This window comes from Oculina patagonica, chromosome 10 (assembly GCF_052425735.1).
Source record: "Oculina patagonica isolate OP01 chromosome 10, crgOcupat, whole genome shotgun sequence".
NCBI lineage: Eukaryota > Metazoa > Cnidaria > Anthozoa > Scleractinia > Oculinidae > Oculina > Oculina patagonica.
Window position 1 is genome coordinate 22,921,197 of NC_135767.1, and position 19,677 is coordinate 22,940,873.

At 38.1% G+C, this 19,677-nt stretch overlaps 1 pseudogene across 1 annotated transcript; it reads right to left on the minus strand.

The window, feature by feature from the left end:
• Nucleotides 1–1,872: 1,872 nt before the first annotated feature.
• On the minus strand, nucleotides 1,873–18,963 carry LOC144667470 (VWFA and cache domain-containing protein 1-like; annotated as a pseudogene). Its single transcript, XR_013573318.1, has 14 exons — nucleotides 18,686–18,963; nucleotides 16,318–16,911; nucleotides 14,968–15,115; nucleotides 12,947–13,230; nucleotides 11,919–12,054; nucleotides 11,076–11,349; nucleotides 9,917–10,113; nucleotides 9,269–9,349; nucleotides 8,766–9,078; nucleotides 7,670–7,858; nucleotides 6,986–7,329; nucleotides 6,293–6,443; nucleotides 3,735–3,960; nucleotides 1,873–2,424 (listed from the first exon to the last, which is right to left on the minus strand). The product of XR_013573318.1 is annotated as a VWFA and cache domain-containing protein 1-like (transcript).
• Between the last annotated feature and the right edge of the window lie 714 nt (nucleotides 18,964–19,677).

The following is a 19,677-nucleotide window of genomic DNA, read 5'->3' on the forward strand; positions in this document are numbered from 1 at the left end:
GCAATTTTATGACTTAAGTCGTGCCTTGTTAAACATCGAATTTTCATCCAATAAAAATTCCTTAAAAAAGGCAATTTATCGTGTAACCTTTCATGCAGCGTTTTTTGTGACGCAGGTTAAACACGAACCACCTGATTGTCCTAAAATAAACTTGCTACGACGTTATCGTACCAGAAAATAAAATACGCTGGAACGTTTTTGTTCGCTTAGTAATATTAAGACGTGTTGACTTGGCGTTGTTACAGTGTTAATTTTACAACATGTCTCAACGGGCGAAACAATAGTTTACGGCAAAAATGTTTGGACAAACCACCAATGCTTGGTTTTGGGGTTGTTGTTACTACCCGATAGCTCACGGATGTAACGGTTACGGTTTAGGGGCTTATGCCTTCTGTGACTTTTCGTTGGGATTTCGCTTCCAATTCTAATAGGCGATTTGCATGATGACATCATTTGACTACAACTACCAGAATCCTTCGATTTTTCTTTGTATCATTCTAATTAGAGCAATTGTTTTTCAAACCCCACTGCGGATTCAAAATTTAAATAATAAAAGAAAAGCGAAATGAATTCTGGTAGTTGTAGTCAAATGACGACATCGTGCAAATGTGCTATTGGCAAATCAGGCAAAGAACTGCAGCTGGCTACTACAGAAATACTTAGTTAATGTCGTCAAACGAAGTAAGGAATGCACGCGTACGCGTGCAGTCTACTGAAATGACTTAATTTGATGTGCCATGCAAAATTAACAGAAATTCTCTTTTTCTTTTTTTCCCTTTTATTTCTAGAGAAAAAGGCATTAGCAACTGAGCTCTGACAAAACATTTTTCATGAATCTTCCCCATCCTCAATAGGAAATATGTAGGAACAATTTATTACATCCTGTTTTGGTCTCATTTCTCAAAGGGGAAAAATACGTTAATTTAAAATAAGATAAAAGCTTGAATATACAAATTCTGTAGCAAAAATGTTTAAATAGAGAAGGGAAAAATAGTGTAAAATAAAATGATGTAATCTTACGTTACCGTGGAAGCTATCGTATATAACTAAACAAATCATAGTCTAAAAAATAGTCTATAAAAAGTTGATTGGCCGGACTTCTACAGTGATGTGCGCCGCACGCGTCCCGTTGCCGCTTGATAAGTTTTTCATTAATTTTTGATAACTTTTTTGAAATATTTTTCTTGAACTGGCCACCAATAAAGTGGAAAAACACTGAAAAGCAGCGTTGTCAAGTTCCACGTTGTCTTTGTCCAAAAATAAAAATAATAATCAAAAACCTTGTCAAGTGGAAACGGCTTGGTACGTACCACTGTAACACATCAATACTCCAAATTGTATAACAAAATAAAGCAAAATGCACTTGTCAGAAAAAGAAATGACAACGTAAGTTTTAGCGAAAACTAATCCATAATCTATTTCGATATTCATCATTCTAAGATAACCTTGGTTTCCATCCATGCTTCTATAGTGTTTTCCACTTTGATCAGTTATTTTTTTCTTGTATTGGGAGCAAATATTATACATTTTGCAAAATATATCAATGCATGATGGAATAGCCTTTTGGTAGCTACTGTCGGTTGTTATTTAATACTTTTTTATTATTTTGCCTGCATAGCCTAACATAAATCACGTACATTAATTTACTTTACAATCAACTCTCTCTTAAACGGACTTCCCCAATAGTGTGCTTTCTCTTTTTCTTTCTTTGTATGTGTGAATCTGTTCTCTTGCCGACCTGTTAATTTATTTTCATTTAATGCTAATGTCAACTGGCTGCCTGGCTCCACTAGCCCTTATGGTTATTCCAGGCAGCCAGTTCTCTTTTAATCCTTTCGTTACTTTATTTAATTTCCTCTCTCGGCACCGGCTCCAACTGTCCGTCTTAGAGAAGTTTCCGTCTTATAGGGAGTTTAGTTACAGTAAAATGACGGAAAAAACGGCAGGGACGGGACCAACACCAGGTGTCCGTCTTATGGTGGTGTCCGTCTTGTAGAGGTGTCCGTTAAGAGGGAGTTGACTGTATAAGTGTCTAGTACGCACTAGCACCCTTATAATAAGGGTTATATGGCGGTGCTGATGCCACAGGCGACATTTGCTCATCATAAATCGGTGGCATTGCAATGCTCGTGGCGTGCATAGAAAGACCAGGCTCGGGTCCGTACGGAGGATATGCCGGAGAAGGCGCATTGTAAGACACCGTGGGGGCCGGGGCAGCCACTGGTTGATTGACAGTCCGGTTTTTAGGAACTCTCTGTCTCTTATTGCATTTCACGACGATAATGACAGCTACAATAATGACAGCTATCGACCCCAGAACAATACCAGCGATGGCTCCAACAGATATTCCTCCCTTGCCGTCATCATCATCGTCATCATCGTCGTCGTCGTTCGGAATACCTTTGCTTCCAGGAGCTCTTGTGCCTGAGAAATCAAACAGAGTAATGTCCAATTAAATCACTGCTTTTTACTGCGACTCGCAAAAGCCATGTGGAACAAAGCTTCTGGCAAGTCATCTGTCTGGTGATATTTTACATGGAGTAATGATAACTGTTAGAGCTACTTTTCAAGCTGTGGCTGTATCACGCAAACGGCGCATTTTGTTGCAATTTATTACAAAATGAATAAGATAGAATGTTGAACAAGTGAATGCCCTACAGGGCGATTTAAATAGTTGTTGTGTGTGTAAAACAATAATCATGCTTAATCGCCTGTTTCTAGCCCACTCAGCTAAGTATCAAATGATATTCCGCGCGATTTCGCAGGATAATTGTTAAGGTGGCTTAATACAGTTTTGAGGGGGTAAGTGAGCCCAACTTTTAACTCTCTTTAAAAATATTCAGGAATGTTCTTTCTTTCTCTTATTACTGTTTCTTAAAGCATATAGCCATCATATGCGACATTTGACCAATAAAAATGCTAATAAACAATCAATAAAGAGCCGAAATGAGTGGCCGAGTGCTTGGGAGGAGACTGGGCACTAGTTGTTTTAACAGCGTTTTTCTCAAAATCTACCCGTATGACCCCACCTCAAAATTTCAGAAATTACAAATTGGCTTTGATTAAACATTCATGCAAAATAAAATAAAAATCTGTAAGACAGATTTTTCGCAAAATAGGAAAATGCGATATTTTGCCCATTTAAAAAATAGCTCAAATTCTGTCTTACAGATTTTTATTTTATTTTGCATGAATGTTTAATCAAAACCAATTTGTAATTTCTGAAATTTTGAGGTGGGGTCATACGGGTAGATTTTGAGAAAAACGCTGTTAAAACAACTAGTGCCCAGTCCCCTCCCAAGCACTCGGCCATTCATTTTGGCTCTTTATTGATTGCTTATTAGCATTTTTATTGGTCAAATGTGGATATGATGGCTATATGCTTTAGAAAACAGTAATACGAGAAAGAATGAACATTCCTGAATATTTTTAAAGAGAGTTAAAAGTTGGGCTCACTTACCCCCTCAAAACTGTATTAAGCCACCTTAAATATCACCTTCTCTCCAAAACTACTGTATAAAGTAGTAAGCACTGTATAAAGTAAACCTATTGGTGACATGTAGATGAAACACCAAGTTCTCTGCTGACCACGAACAGCAATTAACCAAAGTGCATTTATAGATTAGGATGTAAGCTTCTTTGTTGGCACGAACGAAGGTATTGTTTATTGGCTGCTTGGTTTCGTCTATTGACCATAGAAAGTGGAAAAAAAGTTAAAATTCAGCTGGACCTACCTTCTTTTCCACCATAACAGGAATTGATATCAGCGCAGTATTTCTTTGAAAGTGGAGCATTGTGCTTGTCTCTAACGCACCAATAGCATCCCACGACTCCGTCACATGACCCTGAATCTGTCTTCTTGCTGCATTGTGGGTCAAAACATTTTCTAAGCCAGTGACTGAAGGATCATTGACTTCTTCAGATGGGACGACAGGGGCTGGTACAGGACAAATAGAAATACTGAGAAGAAGAAAAATGAAATGTTTAAAATGATTTCCTTTTACTATGATCGTGTAACTTTTCCATACAACACTACTGCACCAATAAACGCACAACATTTAAGGCTTCAGGAACTTAAGGGAGCAATGTCACGGTATATTAAGTCATTTTTCTGATTCCTTTCAAATTGCAGGAAACCTCAAAATAATAGTTTTCTAACATAGAAAAACAACAAAGGAGTAATAAAAAGGCGAAAATATCCAAGAATGTTTCCGATTGATTAAAATTAAGACAAATTTTGAACGACAATTTTGAAAAACTTTGCCAACTTTTTCAATGTGTTGTCCGTGAAAACGCACCTTTAAAGTGTTGTCCGTGAAATAGCCCCTTTAAAATGTGTTGTCTGTAAAATCGCTCCTCCTAAAAGACTTAAACCTGGCCGAACGAACTATTTTAAGTTCTTTTTTAACAGTTATATTACGGACTGGAATGATATACCTTCCATTGTTATGGACGGAGCCTTCATTTGAGCAGTGCACATCTTTTGTTTGGCGAAAAAAATACGTAATCGCAATGTTTTATTGGTTAGTTGCATGAACACACGTTTTAACCGTTTTCAAGAACAGCATGTCTCAGTCCAGCTTTCCTAACACATGGAAGATTGCAAAAGTTAATGCAATCTTCAAAAAAGGAAGTCCAGCAGACGTTTCAAATTATAGGCCAATATCACTATTAAGCATCCCCAGCAAGCTACTTGAAAGTCAGATCTGCAGCATAATTGATACCCATCTGAACAGCTGTGGTACAAAAAGCTGTAAACAATGGGGGTTAGCAAAGGACTATCAACCGAAGGAATGCTTATCTCAATGACTGAGAGATGGAAGACAGCATTGACAATGGTCTAACAGTCGGTCTGTTTTTATTGATTTCCAAAAAGCTTTTGACACTGTTCCCCATTATATTTTATCACATAAATTACATGCCATTGGAATATCAGGATCTCTCCATGAATGGCTAATGAGCTATCTGACTGATAGACGCCAATTTACTGAAGTAAATAACTGTAGGTCTGCCACTGACTATGTACGCTATGGAGTTCCTCAAGGCTCGCTTCTTGGCCCCAGGCTATACACCATATATTTAATGATCTCCCTGACCACAGATTCAGGAGATCTCTACAGTATGCAGACGACACTACAGTCTACTGTATTGGTCCAAATGTTGACCTGGTTATGTCATCACTAAACAAAACAATGGAGCAAGTCCTCAGTGAGTGTTAGAAATCAGCTAACTATCCACCCAATTAAAACTGAGGCAATGATAATAAGAAAATCCTCTTTGTTGGGCCTATACCTCCCCTCTACTTCAACACTGTCCATACGACCTGGTTAACTATACCACTTGCCTTGGAGTTAAAATCGACAAAAGCTGACATGGTCTGTGCACATTGACTCAGTAAAGAAACATTCACGCAGAAGGTTGGAGCGTTGAAGAGAATGAGAATCCTCCCCAAGAAGGCCTCGAGGAAATATACTTTAAAACAATTATCCCCAGTTAAATATGGAATCTCAGTATGGGGAAATTGTTCTCCTTCTGCACTGAACTCTCTACATCATATTCATGCAAGAGCAGGCGTATAATAACCTTAACAACGATGGCAGATGACACATGTCTCAGAATCCGATGCTACCCATCTCCTACTTCTATAAAAAATCCGTACTGTTACTTATGCACAAAGTATATTATAACACGACCCAAAATAGCGAACTTTAAAAATCTTCTAGATCTTCTCGTTTCCTAACCAATTAACATCATAGATTTATCGGAGAGAGACACCCAAAAGAGGTTACTGATTTTTAATAGATTATTAGTACAGATTTCTTTTTTTTAAAAATTTTACATAAAATTTAAAATTATAGACAATTTTTCATTTGACAAGGGGGCAACAGTAGTCGCTAATAAAAAGGTATTTTTTTTTTTTTTTTTCATTTTTTTTATTTTTTTCTCTTCTTTTTTCTTATGTTATTATGTGTAGTTTTAAATTTATAAATGTATTTTTTTTTAGTATGTAGGTCCACATCAGCCCTTTGGCTGCCTTTTTACCCAACCTACTCATCAAATAAAGTATGTATGTATGTAACCACCTATTGTATTTTGTCAGATTTTGTGCACGGTTAACCCCCAAAATGGCGAATAAAACCCTATAACAAAGAACTTTGCACGCTACATAACCATTGCCCTCAATAATGATGTCGTAGTATGGGAATTTAGTATCTCCCTGTTGCTTTTCCCGTCATGTAACACACTTCCCCCTTTTTACATTAATATACATGTACTTTAGACACCATCTTACTTGTTAGCTGGAAACTCGCTTCTACAGTAATGGAACTCAAGTGGCGAGGTGCATGGGCACTGGCAGGTCAAACCCTGCACATTGGAACATTCTTTATTATTGGAGCACGTGCAAGACTTGGAGTAACAGAAACTGTCACGTGATATGATTCCTGTTGATATAGAAACATGTAAACAATACAGATTGTGTCAAGGTGCAAGCTTATTGAGAAATGTCAGTAACATGCACGCAGATTACTAGGAAGGAATCAGTAGAAATCGCACATTCTCTTTAGTGACCAACACGTACCACTTTTTTCTCAAGAAATGCAATACAATGCGACACATGGAGCTTAAATTTAGCGAAATGGGATGCAATTAAGGGAGAGAAAGCATAGGCATATACAGTTAGATGTACGTTAATTACTAAACAGACTTGGTTTATTTCCACCATGCCATGTCTGGCCGGCGCCAACATTGAAAACGTAAAATTTAAAACTTATCATCCAAGCTAAACAACAACCAAATTTCGAGACATTTCCCAGAATGTACCCTATAATATTTTGATGTCACAGTCTCCTGTTTACCAGTTTTAGCGTTTCTGTCGTTAATTGTTGACTGAGGCCATTTTCCCTTAGTATTCATGGAAATGCGACCATTTAGTGCGCATGAAATGTTTGGATACTCGAAAGGCAATGTAATACATATTTCTTACCTACAAAGGCATTGCTTTCACCAACACTAAAAACCTGATACTTCTTGCAACGATCTCCGCTATCAAGCGTATTTACGCCTTGTGGATATGGTATCTTTAACTCATAAAAGCTCTGTAGTTTGATTTTCTCCAAGTTGCGGCATTCCTCCTTCACTAAATATCCTTTCTGTAAAAGATCCTCAGCAAAGTCTTTTTCCTTTTCGGTGATGTGGACATATTCCAGTGTTTTAGCTGTTATGTCAGGTACAAGGAAATCATCGTGCATGATCAGAAATCCCGCACCATCCAACACGAAACAATCATAGTTGCTTTCCTTGCACTTTGGATATATATCTGTTAGGAGTCTGAGAAAACAATGGAACTCTGTTAATACGGACACAAAAGGGACACGCAAAAATGACCGTATTATCAGGCTAACCACATTACGCAAGCCCTGGAAAAGGGCCGGCATCACGAACAACATTTTCATAAATACAGTCTAACGAAATGCAAGATTTAAAACCAATACACCGATCTCATCAATTCGTCAACTTTCATTTCATTTCAGACACTGAGTCAAATGTCTCACACATATGTAGTACGTTAAGGTATATGTTAAGCATTTTTCCATGCGTAACTAAACTATTGCATGCATTTCTCTTCTCAAATAATTAAATGTTTATAATACTTGTCAGACAGTCTTACTTTTTAAAGTATGATAAAGGAAAGTCCGCACCCATGACTCCAATAACTTGATCATTCGTAGTATGTTGGCTGTTTATTTCTCCACGGTATATAGAGTGGGAAGCAGCTATCACCACTCCTGTTCCCGCGGCGTCTATGTAAGGCGTGGAGAGGGCAACCTTTCCCGTGTTGCTTAACGCCGAGTGGTACCTAAATGATATGATAAGATTTGATAAATGTACACGGAAATATCTTTATGTTCGTCACCATCTTCAATGTTTTTTTTAACTTTATTTAACCACGGTTAAAATGATGCAAAAATATTTATAATACTGGTTAACGTGTTTGCCGTGTGGGTTCTCGTTGAGGCGTAAAAGTTATCGATTCCCTTTCTAAAGCTTTCTAGGGTTAATGGCTTACGAGTCAAGATGGCAGTCTATCTAAAGAACACCCCTGGAATAACCAAATTGTCGTTTAAGATAATTGGTCCTTGGTCTAAGTACTTGCAGAATGTTCCCAGATCGTCATCTTTTTCGCCATCGTCATCACCATCATCATCATCATCATCATCATCATCATCATCATACTTTGGCAATCGCCAATGTCATTAAACACGTCAATCGTGTACGGCATAACCATGGATTTGACTTTCATCGCCGCTATTATGCTATTGTCTTCAGTTGCTCATAAAAAAAAAATCGGTCAATTGCGTTCTGATTTGGATTGGAGTAGATTGGTTTAAAAAAATAACTATTTTTAAGAGGAAGCCTGCACATAAGCTCCAGTAGGTATCCACGCGGGCCGCCAGGCCCTCTTTCCACGCCGAATTAGGAGTTGTAATTTTAGTTTTTCAGGGAGGGGCGGGGGAGGAAAACCGAAGATCCCGTAGAGAAAACCTTGAAGCAAGGACAAAAACCAACAACAATGTCATCCCACATATGACGCCGAAGCCGAGCCACATTGGTGGGACGTGAGCACCATCCCATTAGACTGGATTGGATTGCGTAAAAAATGTTATTTTTCACGTTATATTTGTTTGTTGAACCAATGAATCAGAAGTAAAAAAAACAAACTAAATATGCTTTTATATTGCGTTAGCCATTTACAGATACTTTACCATGGTCTTTTTCTTGGATCAAACGATTTCGCCATTGATGTCCCAGGCGTCATTCTAAACACACCATTAGCCGTGCCAATATATCTCCAAACCAGATATTTTGTGTAATCTTTCTTTTCTCGAAACCAAATGTCCTCGACCTTTCTTGTGGCTATAACTGTGTCCCGAATGCCTTGTTTGAATCCAGGATTGTGTGCGCTTGTACCTGTCATAAAACTTCTGTACGCATTGACACGAGATACGGTCTCGTCCAATCCAAGATAGGTGTATGGATCTTTAAACGCTTCTGCACCAAACTTCACAATTGTTGATTCTAAAATAAGTAAAAAAAATAACATTAAATTCATTTATTATATCTTGAAGAAAAAGTATTTAAAGATTTCTGAGGCTCATAACGAAGGAAATCAGAGTTAATAAAAAGACACGAGAGCATTTTGTGGATTTCCTAATAAAAACACATTGCTACTTTTTCTAAACCATTTTATCGATGACTTTATACAAACCTTTAGTTGAATATCTTTTAAAGTGAACGCAGGGTTTTCCAGGCTTGATTAAGTCCAAACGATGGTACAGAAACGTAAAACCTGTGTAAGGAAAAACAAAGTGAACTGGTTTAGTAATCCCACTACTTTCACGTGAAGCTAAGTGGCCTCGGAAGCTAATAAGCACTCATGCACAATGCGTTACAAATAGTTTTCGTTTCCGGGTCATATTTGTGTCGTATACATGTTACAAAGCAGCCAAAATTCGTTTCTTTGTTTTCTTCCCATTTCCCATAAAGTTGTTATTCAAACACATCTTGGTGTAATTGTCTCTGTCTATCGGGAGGAGATCTTCACTTTGGTCTGTCACCTTCACGGTGGTGGTGAAGCTTGTGTATCTCAATGACCCAGAGAGCTGTGCCAGCGGGGACTTTGGTCCCTGGCAGGTCTAACCATTCCAGATTGGACAAAGGGTAGAGGCCAGACGAAGAACAGCTCCTGTTCCTCATGGTTGGGTGTTGGGCGGGGGGCTGATAACCCACTCCCGGAAAATGAAACATTACAGAAACTGATGAAGCTAGAATTACCACTGCGCCTTATTGGAAAGCAGGGGTTAAGGTGTAACACCCGATTAGAGCAATCTGAGGAAATGTCTGTTCTTTTATTCACCTGAAGGAATAGATTGACTTCCAAGGTTTTCGTCCTTATCGCCAACTGCTACGACGATTCCAACGGTAAAATTTGTCTCTTCAACTGGCATCCAGTGATACTTTGACGGCACCTCTAAAACTGTAACTCCTTCTTTTTCTTTGCCGCCACGAGGCAGAAAACGTTTTGATGAAAAGGTTTTCTCTCCAGATCCACCACTTTATAAGAAAAAAGGAAAAAACATCAACAAGATCGGCAGCGTCCCTTTTTATCCACTTACCTTCCAATTGGCCTGGTGGTAAGAAGAGAAGGTAGCCAGAAAGTGTCCTAACTGATTTTAAATCTTTGATGCCGTTATTATTAGCACCATTTAGCGAAGGGTAAAGAGGTTCTAAAAGAACATGTATACAAGACTCAATCTTGTTTATCATAAGTTAAAGGGACAGTGTCCCCGCTGATTTCCTTTTTACCATGTTATATTGGAACATGCCACCAAACATACAAGTAAATTGCAAATTAGAAGTAAATTTACTAGTAAATTGGATAAGAAGATTCTATAGAGTAAAATATAACAAGTATTTAAAGGAAAAAGTACAAGATTACGATGGTGGAAGTGGATTACATTTCATCAAAATTGATTTTGTGATAGGATGCCAAGGAATCAAATTGCCATTCTGGTGAAATTGTGAATCTTTTATCATTATTTCTCATCTTTTTAGTTGGCATTTCTTTGCTTTCACCACTTTTGGTAGGTTTTCTTTGTAAAGCAAGATAATAAAGCATTTTTTAGCCAGCTAGCAGGATCACTGTCCCTTTAAGTACTGGAGTTAGATATGCTAATTCTGTTTGAGTCACAAATTCGAGTTCATCATTTTGTAGGTTTATCTGACAATATCGTAACACCGACTGATGACGGATGCCACCACAACTGCCTTCTTACCAATTATCGCATGGACCTTTGCAGCTTACGGTAACATGTTACACAACCTGTCATGCAGGAGAGCAAGCTCCGATCTGTGACGTTTAAAACCAAGAAAAGTCAGACGCTTTGTATTGGATATCCCGGCGCGTTGCTTGACCTCTAGCGGGCTTTGCTTTTAGCACCCGGGTAGTTTAAGGGTGAATCCAAAGGGGGGGGGGGAGAGGGGGAAAAAAAATATCGTGGCAACTCCTGTCTTACCTTTTGATTGATTGAAATACGGAATAAAACTCCGGTTCAGGTTCTAAGGCCGTGATGTCCATAAAAATTGGGTCCCCATAAGCGTCAGAAGGGGCTGGTAGAAGAGGATGCATCATGGTCCTTCCGGAGCTGTCCGTCATGAAAGCATAACTTGACTGTCCTCTATGAAAGTAGGTGATTTCAGAAAGAAGGTCTTCCATGCTAAGGTCTGTGCCAACAACACCAATGAATTTGCCCTCGTGGTAACAAGGCAGTGTTATGGATGTTAACAGACCTGTGGGAATACAAGAATATTCATTGAGGCGACATGAAAAGCAATAAAACAACAAAACAAAACTTAAACACGCACATCTCCATGCCGGCTGAAAAATATGCACAGGTATGATAAAAGATAAATAATAAAAATGTTTGGAAATTTTATTTACGGTCTTCCCGTATGTGTTCCGGTCAACCGGCCGGGCCGGTTTCCGGGATGTCGCCTTTTTACTTTCCTTTGTAAAGATTTCAATGTGTTCATGCAAGGAGGTGGGCTAGCCCGGTTACCGAGATCTCGCTCTTTCCGGCCGAGATTCCAATAATAGGGCTGGCGATACTCGGGTTACCAGAAATACATTTGTTTTTCAAATAGGGGATATAATTGTGTTTGGGTTTTATTTTTACATACGCTTTTCCGTGAAAGGGCAACATGTATTAGACTATGATCTTGTCACAACTATTCATCTCGGTGACCGGGTTGAAATTTTCCATATGAACAGAAGACAAAATTCGCCCCGCTTACCGCACCAGCTCTGTTACCGGGCTCATATGAATAGGCCATTAGTTACCATATCTTATAAAGCGTACCTGTTCCAAAGGCGTCAATGTAGGGAATGGAGATAATTGGTTCGTCACGAACAGTTTGTGTGGAGAAGAAATCGTAATATGTTGCCAAGTCCTTTCGTAGGTTTTTTGTGTCCATGACCGGCGTAAACTTTCCAGCCTTTAAATACAGAAAGCAAAATTTTAATATAACAAAAAAGCCCTGTTACATTTACATTACTATAGTAAACATAGGCAAATTGTTAATTAGGAAGCCCGGCAAAAATTTAATGAGCAAACAAAGAGGCCAAGATTTAGGTTGGAAGCTTCACGTCCCTGTGCATCTTTTGTTTGCGGTCATACACTATGCATGGATTACGTAATCGCATTTTTTTTTAATTGGTTAGTTGTGTAAAAACACATGTAGTCACCTAAGTTTTTTGTCAGGTTTTGTGCAGGGTCAACCCCTTAAAATAGCGAACAAAAACATACAACACAGAACTTTGCCGGTCTTCCTAATATAACCATTTCCCTCTATTAATTATGTTTCAAAACATGGCTCACTTCATGTTAAAAATGATTTAACACGGATGCATTTCGAATATTTGTTTACGATTTTTTTGACCTGACCTCAAGTTTAAGAAAAAGAAAAGTGACATGGGATTAGTGACATCAAATAATTGTCGAGGGAAGAAACGTTAAGACAAAAAAATAAACACTGAATTGCAATCGCCCCGAGCATGAAAACTCGTCATCATTGTTACCATTAATAACAGCAACAAAAGCAGTTAAGATATTCGATTCCGTAGCATTTCAGCTACATCACGTCAAGTCTTTATGAATTCCTTATAAGGAAAAAAATGCAACTTTCCTGATATTATTAAGTTTGACTTGATAAGTTAAGTTTTCATTTTTTTATCATTTTTGAGGAGGGTCACCTCAAATAGTTTGGCTTATTAGAGGAGGGAGGGGTGTAGGCAGGTAATAAAATTTTGATAAAGAAGGGGTGGTAATTAAAATTCCACCCCCTCCCTCCCTTAACCAATAACACGAACGATCAATTATGTACTTACAGTGACGTCAGGTGCTTTTGATACACCATACCGAGTTCCATCTTGCTTAGCAATATCTTCAAGTATTTGCAAGTTCTGCAACATACCATACGTCATTATCACAACCGTGTTGTTAAGCTCTGCGTTCTTTGTTTTCATCGTCTGCATGATTGTCGGTTTATCGTCGGTTGGTTCACCATCTGTTAAAAAGAGAATGACCTTTTTCCTGGAGGGACCCTTTCCAGCAGATGAACCCTTTAACAGGTCGAAAGCGCGAGTAAATGCTTTGGAATAATCAGTTCCTCCTGTGGGAAAATAACATAAAGACACAGGTGCAATATTACTCTCACGTATTTTCGCTAAAAATGTAGTTCAAAAACTTTCAAATGAGCTAAAGAGAATTTTTCTCTCAGCCGGTAATTTGAAACACTGTTATTTTGAAGACCTTAATTTACCTTTATTGACCGTTAATTCCCAAAACAGAAGACGAAAATCGAGAAAACTGACAAATCCTGGCTTTAACGGTTTAAACGTATACCCTGTCTGTGGATGGGGATAGGGATGGGGAGCGGAAGCTCCGGAAACTAGGGAGCGGAAGATGTTCAGGAGCCGGGAGTAGAGAGGGCTTAAAAAAATGGCGCTGGAAAATTTTTCTTCGAGTGTTCAAAATCCCCAAGCAACCATGTATTATTTATATGACTGGATTTATCAACCAGGTTAATGAAATTTTCACCGTTTTAAGCGCAAATCGCTGTAAACGAGTATTTTCCTCGCCAGAAGCTATCTTCAAAGTAAACGATTTAAAAAATTAAGTAAATGTCAGTCTTTTTTTTCTCTCCTCGTCTCTCTTATTTACCATTCAGTGTTGTTGATTTTCTCGGCATGTTTAAAGCCATATCGCAGTGTAACGTGCGTGGTCAAAAACACTCAGGTCACTTTTCGTTGACCACGTTTTCATAAATCCAGAAAGGCTAGGTTCACTCCAGATGCATAGGAAATGATTGATTGCAACGCGAGAGGCATATTCGTGACCTTTCCGGTCATACTGTGGGAGTAAATGACTGGATTTATCAAAACCAGGTTAACAAAATTTTCAAAGTTTTAAGCGTAAATCGCTGTAAACGCGTTTGTTTCCTCGCCAGAAAGTAGACGATGTGAAAATATAAGTGAATGTCAATTGTTTTTCTCCTCCTCTCTCTTATGTACCTTTCAGCGCTGTTGTTCATTTTTTTTCTTTCTTTCCACGTTTTCACAAATCCTATAAACCTACTGTTAAATAGCGAAGTTTTTGACGATTTTCCGAAGATTTCCGACGACTTTTAAAATGTTGTCCGAAGGTCGTACAAATGTATCCGAACATTTTCCGAAATTTTCGGAAAATGTCCGAAGATTGTCGAGGAAGATCCGAAATTTTTCGACTTAATATCGATAAAATTAGGTTTAACTGAACATTGAAATATGCAATATCTACGAGCTGATTGATCAAAAGTGATATCACACGTGTGCATATCATTTTTATCCACTGAAAATCTCGCAACATTATACTCTTAATGACTATTCCCGAGGAAAACAATTAATTTTTGTTTCCAGAGAATTTAAAACATTGGGCTAGAGGGAAACAAAATTAACTGGTTTCCCGAGGGATCATTCATTAAGTGTCCTGTTATAGAGCACGACGATGATTCAGAAGAATGGCGCTCGTCGGTCAACATTCGCGGGGAACATTGCAATGGTACCGTCTGACGTCATAGAACGCTCAGAAAATTTGGCGGAAAACAGTTTTTATTGTTATTTTATCTCGAATAAGCCAACAAGAGCGTGCGCTGTTGGGGAAATATTTCTAGCTATATAACAATACATGTACGTAATATTTTGCAATAAAAATAGGACAAATAGACCGGAGCCACTAAAAAAGGTGGGAGGCAACCGGGAAAAAAAGGTACGGGAATCGAAGCGGGGGGCTCAGACCTCCACGTCCCCTCACCAAAATGGCAGGATCGTGACGAGACACCCCAATTATTATTTTTTTTTTGTTGACTTACCATCAGCGGTAATAGCTTCGACGTAATTTTTCAAGTATTTTATGTTAATTGGTGTAGCATCCGCCAAGCGTTTGCTGTGACAGTCTCGTCCATCATTCCTGTGTCCAGTTGGTGTTTCAGGAAAACTGCTAAATTTTACCAATCCAATCTAAGAACAATAATACATCAATGTCAAAATCGTTTGAACAATCAATTAATCGATATGAACTGTTTGTCTATACGTTTAAACAACAACAACAAGGTTTATTTGAGCTGTAAAATTACAAGTAACAACTTAAACAATAAATAAATTAAAAATACATACAGTTGCTGGTCACCCAAAATAACTAAAAAGCTAAACTAGTTGGGTGACCACCATTTATTAATTTAAAGTAAATATAAGGTTAGAAAAGAGGCATTTTACATTTTACACATTTAATTAAGGCGGTAGATTACAGAACAAATAATCCTTAAACATATATGTACAAAAAAAGATAATAGTTAAAAAAAGAAAAATGGCAGAAATACCAGAATAAAACAATTACTAGAAAAACTTAATAGAAATGATCTTCTACAAAGCTAAATGCATACTTGCATAGCAGATAAACTTACTTTTATTAACAGTAAAACATGATCTTTCTATATTTGCCAAGCTTAACATATAGTACCAGGGCTGCTTGTCGTTTACGTACATTGAAAGGGATTGAAAAATCTTCATCGATGTAAGTTGTTATTATATTTCACCAGGGGGGGGGGGGGGGGGGAGAGGGAGAGAAACTTCCTTTGATACACATAAATTCGGCAAAGCGGTGCCAGGCAACCGAGTCTGCGCAGTAGCTATCGAATAGTTGCTAAGGGCAGAGTGAATAGCTTGACAAAGTTCATTTTTTAGTTCGCATGTTTTGGTCTTGACCGTGCACAAAACACAATAGCTATTTGCATTTTGCTTCCTCCATTAAAGTTTGCCGGACATAAAAACAACAAACAGTGGTAACGGCGACCAGTCTGGCAAAAGTAAGGCTTCCTTATTATACTAACTAAAATAACTCCAATGATTCTGAAATGATTAATCATTTTTTGGGGTTGTTAAATGTCAACCGTGGTAAATTTATCGCTTGTTATTCCACGCCACTAAAACATTCTCAATGACGTCTAACATCAGGTGAGAAATCTGGCTGAAAATGCAAAAAACATCTCAGCGGATTGAAACATCAAACGCAAAAACCGCCAATATCCGCATTTCACACGCTTTGGGTGGCGTCTTTCTTAGCAACGGCTTAATTGACACAAAGTTGCACTGTTTCCAGGCACCGCTTTTTTGTCAAAGAAAAGTGCCGACCTTCTTACCCCTGTATTGCATTCAGTACTTACTCTATCCCTTGGGTTCATTGTACTAAGTAATGTTTTAGCAGCCTCCTTAGCCAGTCTTATCCTGTCATCTCTGTCCATTGATCCACTTCTGTCAATAACAAGAACAACATCTTTGGGTTCTGGTGTTGCTGTCTCCACGTAAAATGGTCTGAAACGAGGATCATAAGATCTGCAGTCTGCAGTATCCTCAAACGCTGGGAAATTCGTGTAAGTGCCATCTTCTGATGCGAAGTATTGCCATTTTATAAATGGATGATCTTTCATTATCTTCTCCATCTTCGCTAATACAGAATCAGCAACATATTCCCTTGAGGACTGGGCACTTTCAGGTATTTTCACACATACACGTGAAAAGTCAACTTTCTTGCGAAATCTTGAATCGTACTCTAGGCCACTTGACGAGCTCGCTATTTGGCAGCATTCCGTTGGGCTTGTTGTAGGAGACTTGGGCCAAGAAGATTCGACAGCTTGTTTAAGTTTTCTTACAACTTGAAATCGATCTTTGAACTTGCCTGAAACCTCCGCTACCACGTTGGGGATGATGGAACTGCCGTCTACTGCAGTCTCAGTAAACTGTAACTTGTCAAAATGTTCCTAAAATGGGAAGACGAAGAAGAGCTATTGTAGCTTTTGCCAACAAAGCTAAATGATCCCTTTAGTTTAGAACGCCAATCACTTATTTCCAAATTATCTGAAATTTCCCGGAGGATTTTTTTTCCACGTATTGTACATGCATGGGCATATGGACCAGATTTAATTAAAATTCTAAAGAGCAGCCTTCCAAACAACACTTTAGAGAGGTCTATAGAACTTAAATTTCTTATATAATTAGTTTTGCCATAGTTATTTTAGCCAAAACAAATTAAAGATTGCGTTAAGAATGTTGAACACTGATTAGCAGAGAATCAATCATAAATGTCAAGAAAACAACTCCTGTAACCGACTCCTTGGGATATATCGCGTGCTCTCTCGTTGCAGGAATCGCAAACTGTCTTCACTAAATAGTTCACCGAAAGAAACACAATTTTGTCAAATATGAAGTAATATGAAAGTGGCCAATAATTCACCCAATAAACGAAGTAATAATCAAAAGATACCTGCGTTCAATCTTGGACATGAATGAACAAAATGGGGTTTATTTAAATTAAAAATTGATTTATCGTTGATTGTCGAAGTCTGGTTCATTGTCACGTGCGAATCAAACGCAAACTAGAAAATGCAAATGCAGAAACAATCTCGTTCCCAGAGCCTGCGTTTCCCTTGACTAGCGTTTGGGAAACTCAACGGCTCTGGACAAATCCAAAACCGGAACCAGAAAAACCTGGTTACGGTTTAATTGTGCGTGTGCGCCGGAGATTGTGGTGAAACGAACAAGTTTTTCAACAGCCAATCAGATTTAGACGCCTTTGTGGCGGGCTTTCAGAATAGCCCAGAGGTCCCGGTCCCAATCCCTGGCGCAGACCAGAAGGATCGCGGCCTCTGGGGACGAGATAGATGCAGCAACGTTCACACGTAAAACAAAAACGCAAAGAATTTAAGATACGCAGGCGCTGTTAAGGACATATTTTCTAAGATGACGGATAAGTCACGCTTCGCTGTGTTGCGTTTGAATTAGCGTTAGCTGTATTCACAAGTGAAGCTAGTGCAAACGCAAGCAAAAACTGTAGTACAGGAGGATAAACAATTCGCTATTCCTTGCACTTGCATCACGTGTACATGAAGTTAACACAGTATTTTAACATACCGAGTAAAATCGTTACTTCAAATAAATTCTCTCGACAGTCAACTCAACAACGTGATTTAGTCTCCACTGAATCCTCGAAACAAATTGACCTCGTGTTTGTTTTTCTTTGCTTGTTTGATTTATCTGTTTATTGTTTCCAATAAGCAAGGATAATTTACTGCTTTTTGTAAATCTTATATTTTCATATATCTTTTATTGCTTTCTACATATGGTTACAGTTGTTTTAGGTCGTTTTAGATTGTATAAATACGGTCAAGGAACATTGAAAACATTATGCTAATTAGTTTGTGTTTGTGTGCTAAAAGCAGTGTACCAACCCTTAACGCAACGTTAGTCGTGAAAATGAACATGATGACATAAGACATGCGAAGAAACAGCGTTCTACTGCTCATAGCCTCTCTTATAAAAGATGCTAAACTTCTTTAGTGTTTTCCTTTGTGGCAAACCGTTACTAATCTAGAACAGTATCAAAAACCATCTATGCAAGTGAAAATAAATAAATAAATAAATAAATAAATAAATAAATAAAGTGCCTCAGACTGCCACTTTTTTAATAACACAGAAAAAACATCAAATGAGTAATATTTAAAATTAAACTCACACCAAAACCTTTTTATTATTTACCTGCAAATCGTCAACACCAAGTCCATCTGTAGCTAGTTTAGTGAGAGTTTGACTGAGAAGTTTTGGGTCAAGCAGATCTTCTGTCACGCATGGATAGTGCAACGTCGATAGAAACATTAAAATCAACAAATATCTGCTTCGGTGCATGGTCGATAAAGCTGCTGTCATTTTGGAACAGAAAACGTTTTTCAAACGCGATTCCTGTGTTATTCAATGTCGTGATTGATCACTGCGCAGTCTTCTAAGTCTTGATGCTTTTATAACTGATCAATTTTGGCGTGTGACGTATTTATAAACTGTAAGTTCCTGTAACGTGACTCTTGACACACAAACTGAATAATTAGCATGAATATAATTTTAATGTATTCATTCGTTTCTAATGTATTATTACTTATTTTATTTTAGTTCTAATGTCGGCACTTGTGTTTAAAGTGAGTATAATGTTTGTTATGCATAATTATGTGAAATTTCCTGAATCGCATTGGACGATTTAGGTCATTCTGTGGTTATACATTTTCATCCAGTAAAACTACTTAAAGCATCGTGCAACCTTTCTCGCAGTGTTTTTGTGACGGAAGTTGAACAAGAAACTTCCTGTTTTGCTAAAATAAACTGACTGCAGCGTTTTCGTATCAGCAAACGCACAAAATACGCTGGAACGCTTTTTTTAGTGGCATCTGGTCACAAGAAGACGTTACATCGTAAAGCAATGTGCTTGATCGCAACGGGTGAAAGGTTTTAAAACAACTTCATGCACCAAAACCAACCCTTTTTTACACGAGCAATTTTTGTGACAATTTTTAAATGACATGTATTTGATCGTGTAGATGACAAAACAATTATTTTTCAGCAAAACAATCACTAGTGCGCCAGTAATGACCTTGGGCAGCAGAGATACACATAGAGATACGCGCACACAGTGCCAGGTGGGAGTTTGGAAGATTTGGGATCATATATGCTGACACAATATTTGTCACATTTTTGGTGACGAG